Genomic DNA, 14,144 nt, shown 5'->3' with positions numbered 1-14,144 from the left:
GTCATTGAGTTAGAACCACTTGATGGCTGCTCTGAGATGAGCCTCACTTTCCTCGTTTAATTTTCCTAAATCTTTCCCTGCTGTAACAAAAGTTGTATCATCTGCATAGAGTGTGGATTTACATAACATGGTGCTGGGCAAGTCATTTAGACATATTATAAAAAGTAAAGGTCCAAACACAGAGCCTTGTGGTACACCCTGCATGATATCCAAGACATTTGACCTCATATTTTAAAATGCACAATTTGTTTTCTGTCGCTCAGATAGGATCTGATCAGAGATAGTTCTGAGCCTCTAATACCACAGCAGTGCAGTTTTTCTAGTAGTATCCTGTGACTGACAGAGTCAAATGCCTTGCTGAGGTTCACAAGAGTGGCATTAACTGATAATCCTGATTCGAATGATGACAATATATATGAAACAACATCTTCAACTGCTTATGCCGTTGACAGGCCGGACCTGAAGCCATATTGAGAGTCACTAAGAATATTATTCACAGACAGATGTTGACTGATTTGGAGCTGTATGCAATATTCAACTAGTTTTCATATGATGGGTACAAGGGAGATTGGACGGTAATTATTAGGACAAGACTTGTCACCTTTATTGTGCAGTGGAGTAACGACTGCCATTTTTAAGGATGAAGGGAAACAGCCACTGAGTGTCAGTGTGATACAGGTGGCGCGGCATGGCATCAGGTTTGCGAATCAGATTTAGATCATCATCAGGAGGAAGTACCGGGGAACGATGTGGCAGTGGGCCGCTGCTGTCCAGCAGGGCCTGCGGGAGCAGCGGCCATCGCGGTGGTTTCCCGGGCGGCCATTAGCCAGTGCCGTAAAGCAACCGGCGCACCGCTCGCCCTCCAATTCCCGCGGCTTATCCCGGCCAAAGAGATTGCGCGCTTAAGGCCCGCCACCTTATCCTGCTGCTACGGTCACTCGTAAAATGGTCGCGGTCCCGCACTCGCCGCGAAGCGGGCGCATAAAAGTAGTAAGTACTAAGTGACGCGGTTGCCAGGATTACATTGATCCCCTGATAGGAGTCTCAGAACCCGCAAAAACTTCCGCTCGAAGAAAAAAGAAAAAAAAAAAAAAAACAAGCAAGTGTCTAATAATAATACGGCCTGCTTAACTTGTTTAGCGAGGCGGTACATCAACAAGAAATACGATATCTCTCAGATGGAAATTCTCTTTTTCGACGTTAAGGCATATAGGTACATTATTTGGGTATAGAAGTAAAATAAAGCGAGGATATTTTACCATAAATTTAAGAAAAACTGCAAATACGACAGTAACTCGGAAGGAAAGAAGACAGATGAAGGGAAGAAAAGAGCTGCTAAAACAGCCTTTTCCAGCCACATTCGCACTTCGAACCACTGCAAATCTTAGGGAAAGACAAATCAGTAAGTTGACATATTTTTGATATTTTCGTTCAATAACGTCATATAGAATAATGTTCTGGAATGACTTACATTTAAGAAAAAAAGTCTTCATTGCTCAAAACTCATTTCCGTAATCGTTAGAGATGGAGCATGAGTTTATGGGGTTGGACAAAGGTGTTGCTGTTATAGTCGTCAGCCTGAAGGCTGGTTTCATACAACTCTTTTTATCTCGTGCTAGAATTTTCATATCTGCACAGCTCTCTCTACAGTTTTTACTGCTTATCTTGCCAAAGTAACTTTTCCTTGATGCCTCAGGATGTGTCCTATCAACACGTCCCTTCTCTTAGTCAAGCGGCCCGCAGCTCGTGGTCGTGCGGTAGCGTTCTCGCTTCCCACGCCCGGGTTCCCGGGTTCGATTCCCGGCGGGGTCAGGGATTTTCTCTGCCTCGTGATGGCTGGGTGTTGTGTGATGTCCTTAGGTTAGTCAGGTTTAAGTAGTTCTAAGTTCTAGGGGACTGATGACCATAGATGTTAAGTCCCATAGTGCTCAGAGCCATTTGAGCCAATCTTAGTCAAGCTGTGTCACAGAGCTGTTTTCTTTCCGGTTAGATTCTATGCCTTTTCGTTAATTACTTGTTCTGTCCATCTAATCATCATTCTTCTCTCCGCTCGCGGTAGCTGAGTGGTGCCGGCACGGTAACTCAGCGTGTTCGGTCAGAGGGTTAGCTGCCCTCTGTAATAAAAAACTGAGTTAATGGATCAACGACGAACTGAAACGGGTATCTTGCGACGTCCGCCCCGAGCAGATACAACGAACTAAATGAGATTAATAAAACAAAAAAAGTGGTCAGCGCGACAGAATGTCAATCCTAAGGGCCCGGGTTCGATTCCCGGCTAGATCGGTGATTTTCTCCGTTCAGGGACTGGGTGTTGTGTTGTCCTAATCATCATAATTTCATCCCCATGGATGCGCACGTCGCCGAAGTGGCGTCATATCGAAAGACTTGCACCCGGGGAACGATCTCCCCGACAGGAGGCCCTAGTCACACGACATTTCTTTGTTTATCATGCTTGTGTAGCATCGCATTTCACTAGCTTTCGTTCACTTCTTGTCTATATTTCTTATCGTTATTAGGGTTCCGTACAACAATCGTGAAAACAGAACCGCTGTAGGATCACTTTGTTGTCTATTGTATGTCGCCTGTCTGTCCGACTGTTTAAGAATCATTTTTCTCAAAATCGGGTAGAGGTATCAAATTGAAATTTGTGGCACATACAAAGGTCTACGGCTCCTTAGCGGTGTAAAATAATTAAGCTTTCAAGACAGTGCAATCAAAAGATACGGCAATTTACGTAACAAATCTACTAAGGAGACTGCCTACACTACGCTTGTCCGTCCTCTTCTAGAATACTGCTGCGCGGTGTGGGATCCTTACCAGATAGGATTGACGGAGTACATCGAAAAAGTTCAAAGAAGGGCAGTACATTTTGTATTATCGCGAAATATGGGAGAGAGTGTCACTGAAATGATACAGCATTTGGGCTGGACACCATTAAAAGAAAGGCGTTTTTCGTTGCGACGGAATCTTCTCACGAAATTCCAAGCACCAACTGTCCCCTCTGAATGCGAAAATATTTTGTTGACACCGACCTACATAGGGAGAAGCGGTCACCACGATAAATTAAGGGAAATCAGAGCTCGTAAGGAAAGACATAGGTGTTCGTTCTTTCCGCGCACAGTACGAGATTGGAATAATAGAGAATTGCGAAGGTGGTTCGATGAACCCTCTGCCAGGCGCTTAAATGTGATTTGCAGAGTATCCATTTTGATACTCCAAAAGATACTCATCAAAACCCATATGGTACTTCCTATTGACCTGTAGTCATGAAATATCGCAAGAAGCAAGGTTTTACTGCTCGAGTTAAGGGGAGAAGTCCGAAAATTTTTAATTTGCTGTTATATGACACAAAAATATTTTTGTCATTGTTTTGACCGTCTTTCTGTCTCCCCATCTCGTACGACCTCTCTTTCTCTGCAACGAGTAGGTGTATCAAGTTCAAATTTATGTCACATCCTAAGGCTTAAAGTACCTTGGTGTCATAAGACATACGCGCTTATAAGTTAATGCAATAAAAAATATGGCCAATTAGGTCACATACTTTGATACTCACAAACTCACTCATCAAAACCTATACGTACTTCCCGTTGATCTAGAATCACGAAATTTGACAAGAAGCAATTTTGCACAGTGTAAATATAGGGAAAAGTCCCAACGTAGTTACTCTGTATTTATATCACACGAAAGAAATATGTTTCTTCTAATTTTTTACTCGTTTGTCTGTCTGTCCGTCATTTAAGATCCCTTTTTCTCAGGAACTGGGAGATGTATTAAGATGTAATTTATGTCAAGTACTAAGGTCTAAGATCGCTTGACAGTGTAAAAAATTTAAGTTTATAACGAAATGCAATTAAAAGACATGGCCATTTATGTTAGATATTTTGATACTCCCAATCTCACGCATTAAAACTGTTGGGTTACTTCCCTTTACGTAGAATCATGAAATTTCGCAAGAAACAATGTTTCACAGCACAAGTAAAGAAACAAAGTGAAAATTGTTAAATTGTAATTATATCACATAAAAAGTATGTTTTTGCCATTTTAACTTACAATGCATCATCATTCGTCAAATCCTGATAGGAAAGTATTATGCATGCAAACGTAAAATGTAAGTTGTAGTCAACTTTTCGCCAGTAAATAACTATTTTATTAAATCTTCTCTCTGTACGTACATAAACTGAATTTCCCTGTTCGTTTCTGCTTGTACATCCGAGCAAGTCTTAGAAACTGCTGTAGAGATTTTGATACGCTCTTGGAATTCGTAGGACCAATATCTTTCCAATATCGGTATCGATAACAGATTCGGGGGGATGGATGTGCTGTCTATATATATAATTAAGTTTGTACGGAAACCTCAGTGCAAGAGTCGTACCCGGATGTGGCCATTTTGTCTTTAACACCTATATAGACCGACACTAGAAGAAAATACTTTCAGAAAAGTTTTGCTACCTATTAAATTTATATCCTGATAATACAAAACGATTCGAAATGGGATTAATAAAAAATAGAGAAAAATTAAGATGGCGGTTTTAATGCTTCAGGTGTCCATTCTGCCATTAGTGCATTAGCGGACAACATTATCTTGATGACATGGAGAAGGCATCTTCCTGTTGCTGTCGTGGACATTACTGTGCAGAAAACACGGTAGCTGAGATGTCACTTGTTCCCGTCGACTTAACCTCCACTCTGACACGCTGCTGTCACTTGCTGAGTGGCGGACAAGGGGCGCTGTGTCGTGGACACGATTTGAGGAACGACGCGAGAGGGCGAGCCGGTCGCCGTCACCGTACATCAACGCTCCACCTACGCCAAGATGCAGCCACAAAACCGTCCCACGTGTCCCTCCAAGTCGCCTATTGAACATTTTACCCTCTAATTGCCCCAATGACAAATCCCCATCTCCGAGTGTAAAGGAATGGTGAAGTGTGAGAGACGAATTTAGTACGATTTAGGTTTCGTGTGAACATGTGTAGATGTTGCTTGCAAAGCGGTTGTTTCTGCGTCGTTGTGTTACATCGTGTATATGTGTAATTACGTTTCATCTTTTGTGTGGCTATATCATTTTGTTTTCTGTAATTTTTTTCTTGTTAAATAACAGCGGTTCGTGTTTTTTAAGGTGTTCTACGAACAGCCTTTGCTTGGTTAGCCACTTTTGTCTTAACTCAGATGATATTTTCCTTTATATTTGTTATTAACTATCTTACACACTGTTTATCACCGTCGTTTTTCTTGTATGTTACTGACTTGTACTTGCGTGAAAAGTGCTTTATCATAAGCACAATCAATGTCCATTGTAAATAAGCTTCAATGTATGACGCTGATTATCCATACACATTTGACAATTCTTGTCCTCTCAGTTTGACCTTTAACGAATTATTCTTTAGGTTTTTTGCTGTACATGCTTTTAATTTTCAGCGGTCACTATGGTATCGCTTGTTTTAAAACCTTTTCGTGATGTCAGTTCTCAAATATTATTGTATGCATAGCAATTTTCTTTTTGTAGCAATATCTAGAGATTTCCTTTTTCTTTTCATTCGGCCATTTCTGAGCTCGTTCAACGCTTTAATTAAAATGGACGAGGTAAATGGATTTTAAACTTATTTTGAGCGTTTTAAGTGTTTATTCATGTAACTTATATAACTATTACAGATATATTGAGGGTTCGTGCCTATTTTCACAGCCCAAGTTGATTCACGATAAAGTCATTTTTTAAAAAAAATTGTTGTGATTCTGAGGGCACTGTGGAAGAAATAAATAATAACCTTGTTAGAAAAATGCTTGGAACTAATTTCCCACTGAAGGTAGTTCCAGCACGTTGTTTCTTTCCGGGACATTGGTGTGATGAGAGAGATCTGTCATATCCGTCTCATACCTTTTTGCTTTTCTTAACTGTCCATTGGCCTTTGCCACTTGCTAAATGCCTGCTAATATAACCATCCCCTCGCAAAGAAGTGCGTCATTCTTTTTCTTTGGGTATACGTGTTTGTTAAATGATAATCTGCGGCCGCATTCCCTATTTCTTTTCTAATCCAGCTAATGTGGAAATCCAATCTGCCAACAGACAACAAGGAGGTAGATTAATGAAAGGGACCTGATAAGATGTTGACATGTATCTCACTACTGCACTTTGATTGAGACACTCACCTGCTGTAATTAAAAGTCAGTTAAATTTGATTTACACCAGTAATTTCAGTGTGAACGGAGCAGAAATAATTGCAGCCACCCTCGTAATTAGGTCCTTTTAATGGAATTTAGATAGACAATTTGATACTCCTTTTAACAGGTCGAAGAGCAAGAGAATCAGACGTTACTGAAATAATAGTTTTTCGCTCGTCTGAGGTAATTTTCGGATGGCCGAGTTTCACAAGTGAGCTGTGTGCCTCTTAGGGCAGGGTGGCCCTCTTTGTGTCGCTCAGACAATGCAGCACGTTCGCGTAGTGCATTCAGAAGAGACGCTGCCTCGGACGGTCGCTTTACAGGCACGGCAAGGCTTCATGATGGTACATTTTCGCCGCTATGCACCGAACTGGACACTTCGAAGTGGAGAAACGCCCCTTGCAGGTTTGGCTCCAGCCAAGAAGTGACAAGACAGAAATTATGTAATGCCCATTTACACCACAGGCGACATACCGGCGCCAGTCGAAGGTTGACAGCGTGCTCATTAAGTAGGAAATTACGCCCCCAATAGACCTATCGACGCCAAATATATTTACCAAAACCGTGAGAAATGTCGATACATTTTCGAAAAATAAGCAGGATGGTAGGGGTAGGAAAGAGTATTTGCCCTTGTCTCATAGGCTAACACCAAGACTAGAGTCGTCATTCGTCCCTAATGAAAGGGACCTGAGACTCGCTAGCCGAGAGAAGGGAAGTCGTGTGAAAAAATTTTCCCTTTTGCGATACACGAAACAAAGAAGCAAGAGCCCTGGTTATCTGACGCGGGTTTTTGACGGATCTACACTCCTGGAAATGGAAAAAAGAACACATTGACACCGGTGTGTCAGACCCACCATACTTGCTCCGGACACTGCGAGAGGGCTGTACAAGCAATGATCACACGCACGGCACAGCGGACACACCAGGAACCGCGGTGTTGGCCGTCGAATGGCGCTAGCTGCGCAGCATTTGTGCACAGCCGCCGTCAGTGTCGGCCAGTTTGCCGTGGCATACGGAGCTCCATCGCAGTCTTTAACACTGGTAGCATGCCGCGACAGCGTGGACGTGAACCGTATGTGCAGTTGACGGACTTTGAGCGAGGGCGTATAGTGGGCATGCGGGAGGCCGGGTGGACGTACCGCCGAATTGCTCAACACGTGGGGCGTGAGGTCTCCACAGTACATCGATGTTGTCGCCAGTGGTCGGCGGAAGGTGCACGTGCCCGTCGACCTGGGACCGGACCGCAGCGACGCACGGATGCACGCCAAGACCGTAGGATCCTACGCAGTGCCGTAGGAGACCGCACCGCCACTTCCCAGCAAATTAGGGACACTGTTGCTCCTGGGGTATCGGCGAGGACCATTCGCAACCGTCTCCATGAAGCTGGGCTACGGTCCCGCACACCGTTAGGCCGTCTTCCGCTCACGCCCCAACATCGTGCAGCCCGCCACCAGTGGTGTCGCGACAGGCGTGAATGGAGGAACGAATGGAGACGTGTCGTCTTCAGCGATGAGAGTCGCTTCTGCCTTGGTGCCAATGATGGTCGTATGCGTGTTTGGCGCCGTGCAGGTGAGCGCCACAATCAGGACTGCATACGACCGAGGCACACAGGGCCAACACCCGGCATCATGGTGTGGGGAGCGATCTCCTACACTGGCCGTACACCACTGGTGATCGTCGAGGGGACACTGAATAGTGCACGGTACATCCAAACCGTCATCGAACCCATCGTTCTACCATTCCTAGACCGGCAAGGGAACTTGCTGTTCCAACAGGACAATGCACGTCCGCATGTATCCCGTGCCACCCAACGTGCTCTAGAAGGTGTAAGACAACTACCCTGGCCAGCAAGATCTCCGGATCTGTCCCCCATTCAGCATGTTTGGGACTGGATGAAGCGTCGTCTCACGCGGTCTGCACGTCCAGCACGAACGCTGGTCCAACTGAGGCGCCAGGTGGAAATGGCATGGCAAGCCGTTCCACAGGACTACATCCAGCATCTCTACGATCGTCTCCATGGGAGAATAGCAGCCTGCATTGCTGCGAAAGGTGGATATACACTGTACTAGTGCCGACATTGTGCATGCTCTGTTGCCTGTGTCTATGTGCCTGTGGTTCTGTCAGTGTGATCATGTGATGTATCTGACCCCAGGAATGTGTCAATAAAGTTTCCCCTTCCTGGGACAATGAATTCACGGTGTTCTTATTTCAATTTCCAGGAGTGTATTTTGTTGGGACGCCAGAGCCAGGAAACGAAAGAGTGCAGAGGATTTTTGTTTTCAGGAAGTGACGCAGAGAACATTCTGTTCTGGAAAGTGGCAGAGAGAAGGTTCTGATTTGGAGAGGGTCGGAGAACAGCGGCTTCCTGTTTCTGAGATCGACAGTGAGCAGTTGGTCTTCGTTCGAGATCCAAGGTGTTAGCCAGAATGGTGAGTATTCTCGTTGCAATTGAGGTTAGCGCCGCGTGAAGTTTAGGAATCTTGTGATCAAGTTAGAGTCATTTCACAGTCGAAGTCTTAATTCTTAATTTTTCATACCAGTTCTTTCGCGATTCTGGACTCAACATTTATTACAGTGCATCTTAAAGTTACGTTTGACTTGCTTGTTAACTCGCCTGGCACACGTATTAATTCTGGTGCATGTGGAACCCGTCCTTAACGCCATGGGTAACGCAGTTATTTCTGCCACATAATTTAAAGTCGAGTCAGCTAATATCTCTGGAAGTAACACTTCTTTTACTCTGTGTTTCACAGTGACTTCAGGACGCACTATATGTGCGTTACATGTAAGAGAGATAGTTTAATATTTCACGTATTTCGTGTTATTTTTGAACGAAAAAGTTAAGCATGTTTAGTTTTATTGTTTTTCATGTGTGTAGATCTTGGTAAAATAAATGTGTAGTAATTGAATTCCTCGGGATGTAATTTCGGTTATTGGTTAACCTAACGTCACTTGAATATACAGTATGTCTCAAAAGAAAGCTTATGTCTGAAGAGCTCTCTATGCATGAGCAACAGATCGGTAGGGGGGTGGGGATGGGGGTACGTTCATCCCTTATTTCGAATTTAGGAATTCAGTCGACATGGAACGATTCTCGGCAGCGGACAGTGCATTCTGTGTGCTAAAAACGCTGATTCGGCGACTGTAGCACGGAGGAAATTTTGCAGTGATCGTGGACTGCATAATGTAAATTATGCTCCAAGTGTTCACCTTATCCGGAAACGGATGAAACTTTTGAGGAGACTGGTTCAAAACTGGCCAAACCGAAATCAGAAGAGTGTAAATCGGTCTGCTCGTGACAATTCACCCAATTTGTAAGCGTGCGAGTTCTTTAATGTGCATAGGTCATCAATGCACAGAATTCTACAAAAAGACCTTAAACTGCGCCCTTACAGAATCCAGATGTAGCAAAAATTAAAGCATAATGACGCCAGACATAGGTCGCAATACGTTAGTGATGTGATTGAGTACCCTTCATTTAACAACATCTTGTTTTCTGACGATGCTCATTTTCACCATAGCGGTCACTCAATACGCAAAATTACCACTACTGGAGTGCAACAAATCCGAAACAGAAGCACGAGAAACCCATTCATTGGCAAAAATTACAGTATGGGCTGCGATGTCGGCTCGTACCTTTTCGAGAACGTGAGCGGACGTGCTGTGACAATGAATTCGGATCGCTATCTGACGACGTTAAATGACTTTTTTGTGACTGAATTGCAAAACTTTCCTTCTTATAACAAAGAATAGCGTATCAGCAAGGTAGAGCTACAGCGCACACGTCCAATGCGTCTATACTGCGAGATCATGAAATTTTTCCTGGCAAATTGATCTCCTGGTGGGGTGGCATAAATTGAGCCCCACGTAGTCCAGATCTGAGTCCCCTGGATTTTTTTCTTATGGGGATATGTCAAATCTAATGTGAACGTCAATTATCCGACTTCTGTGCAGCAACTGAAAGAAAATATCTCCAGCGGAGTGACAGTCATCCCAGTGCCTACATGCCGAGCCGTCATACAAAATTTTGTTCATCGTTTAAATGAGCATAGTACATGCGGACTGCATTTGAATAACATTATTTTTAAGAAGTAAATTACTAAAATGTATATTTCAATAGTAAATAAAGATTTTGTCGATAGACTTCAATCTATATTTTATTTTAACCAAGACCATCAGCCAAACTTATATGGGGTGAATGTTGTATCTCATCATAATTGTGTAGTGCAAATCTTATTTTAAATTAGATAGCTTACGATAAGCCTACAGGCCATATGATATACTCCTTTATTTTCGTTTTAATTATTGACGTTCGAGCATCTGGTCTGGGAACCCTTGTTTAAATCATTAGTAGAATGAATAGCAACCACCTACATTCATTTAGTTCCTCTCCAGATATTCCTTAATAATAGATTAGTTTCATTTGACTCATTGTGTCAGGGTATTTAGTTCCTCCCATAGACACCTCTTTCAATTATGTACACAGATGGGAAAAATCGCAACACCAAAAAATAATTAATGTAGAGTAATGAAATTTCGGAATTACATTTGTCTAGAGAACGCATTTAAGTGATTAGCTTTCAAAGATCACGGGTGAATGTATGCGGGAGATACGCCAATGCAAATCGGAAATGCTGGTAATTTAATAACTAGTGTAATCGCTAGAAAGTTAAAAGCAAAAATGCAAACATGCATGCTTTGTGTCGTACAGGTGTGGGACGTCAGTGTGTGGGATGGAGCACCATGCCTCTTGCACTTGGTCGGTCAGTACAGGGACGGGTAATGTTGGTTGTGAATGACGCTGAAGTTATCGACTGATTATGTCCCATATGTGCTCGGTCGGAGACAAATCTGGTGATCGAGAAGGCCAAGACAACATGTCGACGCTCTGTCGAGGATGTTGGGTAGCAACAGCGGTATATGGTCGAGCGTTACCCTGTTGGGAAACACTCCCTGAATGTTGTTCGTGAATGGCTGCACAACAGGTCGAATGACCAGACTGGCGTACAATTTTGTAGTTAGGGCGTGTGGGATAACGACGAGAATTGGCTAGCACGTGGACAAGTTGGTCGTAGGCTCTCAACTGGCCTCGAAAAATGGTTCAAATGGCTCTGAACACTATGGGACTTTTAACTTTTGAGGTCATCAGTCCCCTAGAACTCAGAACTACTTAAACCTAACTAACCTAAGGACATCACACATATCCATGCCCGAGGCAGGATTCGAAACTGCGACCATAGCGGTCGCGCGGTTCCAGACTGTAGCGCCTAGAACCGCTCGGCCACACCGGCCGGCCAACTAAGGGTGAAGTCGGTTTTACACGACCAATTTTCTCCTCAAAATCGACTACTAGAATGGGTGCGCTTTTCGTGCCTGGTGTAAATCAGCAGCCAGCCATGTCGCGAGTGTGTCTGTGACGTCATCGACCCATAGATTGTTGCGAGTGTGGAGTCCTAAATTTCCGAGTACGCTGTACACTGCGTATACCTCCTTCTAAACAACACACGGTCATCACTATCACCGAGGCAGAACCAGCTTTCATCAGTAAACACAACAGATCTTCACCCTGCCCTACAGTGAGCTGTCGCCTGACACCACTGAAGTCGCAAACGGCGGTGGTTTGTGGTCAGTGGAATGCACGCTACAGGGCGGTTGTCTTGGAGCTGTCCTTGAAGAAACTGATTTGTAACAGTCCATTATGTAACTATGGTGCAAGCTGCTGCTCATACTTTTGCTGCAGATGCAGTATGATGCGCCAGAGCCACAGGCCGAACACGATGGTTTTCCCTGTCAGTGCCACATGGCCGTCCGGAATCCGTTAGTTTTGCGACCGTAGATTCTCGTGACTGTTGCAGCCAGCATTCATGTACGGTGGCTACATTCTAGCCAATTCTTTCCACAGTATCGGAGAAAGAACATCCAGCTTCTCGTAGCCGTATTACACGACCTCATTCAGACTCAGTGATGTGTTGATGATGGTGTCTTTGTCAACTCACCACGTCCTATCTCAAAGGTAACTAACGAGCATGATTGTTACAGCGTGTATTTAAAGCGAACCTGATTTGCATCCTCGTAGTGGCACCACTAGCCCGACTTATATGCCAATGGCACGAAATCTGAATAGACATCATCTTTCCGATGTAGCAAAACGGCTATCAACTTTCATTTATGTTGCACAAGTCCTTCGTGGTGTAGCAATTTAACCGCGACGTTGGATGCCGCCTGCTGGCATTGCGACCACGTGACACGGTAACTAAAGTATGTAAGCGGAACAGACGCAGACGGGGGATCACCGCTGCGAAGATACGGGCTGCAAATGGGGGAATCCATTGATAAAAGCAATTTTGACAAAGAACAGATTATTATTACGCAGAGCTTGAGAACGAGTACCACGGAAGTGGCGAAACTGGTCGAATGTTTACGTATCACTACCGTGAGAATCTATGGAAAGAGGTAGAAGGACAGTGAAACCACCACCATTCATCACAAAAGATCGGTATCAAAGGCTTGTCTGTTCGGTAAAGTAGGGTAGATCGTGATTTGTGGCATCTCTACTGAAAGAGGACCATGCTGGTGCACGCACAAGTGTTTCGGAGCACATCGTTCACTGTATACCAACTGCATTGTCAATTACTTTTGCAGTGGGCACGGGATCATCAGGATTCGATCAATGGAAAAGTGTCAGCTCTTTGGGCGAATCACATTTTTTACTACATTAGGTCGCTGGCCATCTCCACAAATGCCGTCGTCGAGGTTAACGGCAGCTCGAAACGTGCAGCGCGCCACGGACAGAGGCTGGTTGGAGTAGCAGGGAGACGTTGGCATCAGCGCAGATTTGATATCAAATTGATATGCAAGTTAATTAAATTGATCAATCAATCAGCCCCCAAGCACTACCACCCCCACCTCTGACCACACCCACCCAGGCCCCCAACTACGCCAACTCCCACCCTCGGATGACGTCAGGTTTTTCTATCGGCCTGCACGTGGGCCCCAGCTCCCTTCCCCCCCCCCTCCCCCCACGCTCCCTCTCCCCCAACCTACGCAATTCCTGGGAATTCGAGTTTCGGTGGGAATTTCTTTGTCCCAAGACTGTGCTGACATTCCACTCCGTCTCTGATACAGGAATTGGCAGGATATTAAAACTGGCAATACCCTTTCTGGGACTCATCAATCACTTTTGGACAGCAGTTTGGAAACACTCCACAATGACTCAAAACTCTTTCAGTTTCCTTATGTTGGAAACCACACGCAGGATGAGAAAAACACGTGAACTCATCTGGGGTGGTCACGGGCAGGGGTGCTAGGGGGCAGGGCTGATTAATTGATCAATTTAATTAATTTTCATATCAATTTGATATCAAAATTGCGCTGGAAACAGCCATCTCCCTACTACTGGTCGGAGCAGTATTGTGTTGCAGGAGATATTCTCCTACGTTTGCAAGGAACTTGTAGTAGTAATCGAAGACACGCTGACAGCTGCGAACCACCTGCATCCCTTCATGTTTGATGTCTTCCCCGACAGTGTTGTCATTTTTCAGCAGTATAATTGTCCATGTCTCCGAGCCAGAACCGTGCTCTAGTGGTTTAAGGAGCATTGTAGTGAATTCACGTTGATGTCTCGGTGACCAAATTCGCCTGATGTAAATCTTACGGAATCCATCTGGATCGCTACAGGGAGCCATCATCGCGTATACAAATTAGTGGCCCGTTATTTATGCGAATTGCATGACCTGTGCGTAGACATCTACCTCCAGAAATATCCACATACCTACAGTTAAATCGTCGGATCCTTGATCATAATGTTTTGGTTCAGCAGTGTTTATAAATCAGTTGCCGCGTGTATGAAAGATCATCAACTGAGAACAGCTTGACCGTTTTTGTTGATCTTTGATGTTGTGTTCGTTATCATGAGGTCAAGGTTTGTATGAAAGAAAATTTTTGGAAAATCCAACAGAATAGTTGGAAATTAAAATCAATTGCCTGAT

This window comes from Schistocerca cancellata, chromosome 5 (assembly GCF_023864275.1).
Source record: "Schistocerca cancellata isolate TAMUIC-IGC-003103 chromosome 5, iqSchCanc2.1, whole genome shotgun sequence".
NCBI classification, from domain to species: Eukaryota; Metazoa; Arthropoda; class Insecta; order Orthoptera; family Acrididae; genus Schistocerca; species Schistocerca cancellata.
The sequence above is the reverse complement of the archived record's forward strand: the minus strand, read 5'-3'. Positions refer to the sequence as shown.